Source organism: Egretta garzetta, unplaced genomic scaffold, assembly GCF_000687185.1.
Source record: "Egretta garzetta isolate BGI_Z169 unplaced genomic scaffold, ASM68718v1 scaffold59, whole genome shotgun sequence".
NCBI lineage: Eukaryota > Metazoa > Chordata > Aves > Pelecaniformes > Ardeidae > Egretta > Egretta garzetta.
The window spans coordinates 1,061,398-1,063,564 of record NW_009267230.1 but is presented as its reverse complement, the minus strand read 5'-3'; positions in this window follow the sequence as shown (position 1 = coordinate 1,063,564).

The window sequence follows — 2,167 nt, the reverse complement described above, 5'->3', positions numbered from 1 at the left end:
CCCGGAGGAGCCGAGGCAGGCAGGTCCCGCCCGTGCCTCAGTTTCCCTCGCCCCTGGGAGGGGGCACGGCTTTGGGGTGTATTTTTGTAGCGGTTTATTCGATGGGGAATGCGTAGGGTGAAATCTGGCCCCAAAGAAAAGCCACGTTCCTCCTCACGGCTTTCGGGGTGTGCGTGCATGCCCCTTTTGCAGCCCCCCTCCATCCCTGCCCCCCTCCATCCCTACCCGCTTTCCCTTGGAAATGGGTTTGGTTTGCAATTTTATCACAGTGAAAGTTTTCAGGAGGAAAAAAACACACTGAAACTCCGCAGGGGCAAACCAGCTGGTGAAGACCCACTGGAAATTTTCTCCTCCCCTGGCACCTGGGGCCAAGTGTGGTATGGGGTCCCCCAGGACATGCCAGAGACCCTGGGTGATGCTGTTGGGGCTGGCACTGCTGGAGCTATGGGACTGACCCAGTGTTTCCCTCTCCGCCTGGAACCTGGCGCCTGTACGGAGATAAGGGCCGCGTGCCCTGGATGTGCGCAGCACCCACACAGCACCACTGCAGCCATCCTGCAACAACAGACCGCTCTGCACCCCAGCAGGATTAAACGGGGTCGCAGCCCCCCTCTGCAACCCTACAATAACCAACTGAGCCTTGCTCGCATCCTGGCACACCTCTGCAACCCCCACAATAACAACCGGTCCCTGCGGCCCTCCCAGCCTAGCTCTGCAACCCCACAATAATGCGTCCATGAGTTGTCTCACCTCCCGTGTAACCCTGCAGTAATCAACTGGTGTTTTCGTTCGTCCCAGCCCTCCCGTACAACTCCGCAATAACGGAGAGGTGGAGGCTGCGTGTGGGGTGAGCGTGCCTGGCCCAGCGCCCGCACCGGCTCCCGGCCGCGCCATGGGTGTTGCGCTCGGCAGTGGTTGAGGCTCGGTGCCCACATCATCTGAGGAATAGCCCAGTGCGGCACATCTGCTCGTGGCCTGGGCTGCCGCCTCGCCAGCCACATGTGGCCGGATCCATCCCGCCTGCGCTACAAGAGCTGGGGCCGCGCCAGGGCTGGGGATGTCACTCCCTGAGTCGGCTCACATGGCCTCTCAGGTGCCTTGCAGGAGGGGTCCGGTCCCAAACAGCCTGCTCACGTCTGCCCTTAGCTAGTGGCTCACATGGATTTTGGGAGCCTGGGGATGTAGGAGGGGCTGGTCCTGAGCAGAGAGAGGTTTTCTCCATCCAGCTTCTCACTTTCCCCTTCCTGCCTCCCCACGCCACTCTGAGGGATGCTGAGCGTCTTGCAGGATCAGCCCCTCTGGAAGGAGCGGAGCTGGGCGGGCTGCAGCAAGCATTTGGCCGTGGGTTCTCACCCGTGAGCAGACCCTGAGCTTTCCCCAGCGCTTCGTGGTGCTCGCTGGGCGCCGGGAGCCGGGCTGCTTGGCGCCAGCGCTGGCGAGGAGCCACACGCTGCTTTCTCCACTGCTGCAGCGCTGGAGAGCTGAGCAGAGCTGCGGGTCTGGGGAATCCCCCAGCTCTGCAGGGCTGGGGCCACCCTTGAGGTTGGGAAGCTGAGAGCAGAGCTTGATTGAGAGGGGTCTCTGTGCAGGGGATTGGAGCTGACAGACACCTCCCCGAAGCACTGTGACAAGGGACGTGGTGGGGCTCTGGGGTTTGCTGGGCCACCAGCTCTCAGCAGAGCTAGTGAGCTGCAATATTGAGTGAAGGAGAAGCAGGTTTGGCAGGGGTGGTTGTGGGGTCTGCCGGGTGAGCAGGGTGCTTGGTGGGTCTGCATGCCTCAGGGCAGGACTCCTCTGCACCTCCCTGGCACAGGGCAAGCGAGACTGGCACACTGCAGCCATGACGTTGTGGCTCTTCCCCTGCTCCATCCTTGGGCTCAGATGAGTATCGTGACTTCCACGCACCTCCTGGCTCCCCTATTCTGCCATGGCACAAGAGTTTACAACAGGACATCTCCCAGGCTGGCTTCAGCATCCCGTCCAGCAGCTGGTCCCCCACTCAGCACCCCAGAAGGACTGAATATGGGGACCATAGGATCTCTCTTCCCTCTCCCCTGAGCAGAGACCAGGGCAGAGAGGGAGCTGCCAGCTCTTGTCCAGGCAGGTCAAGACTTGGAGAGATGAGCAGATGGCTGGGGCTTGTATTACACTATCACAAACCCACCCA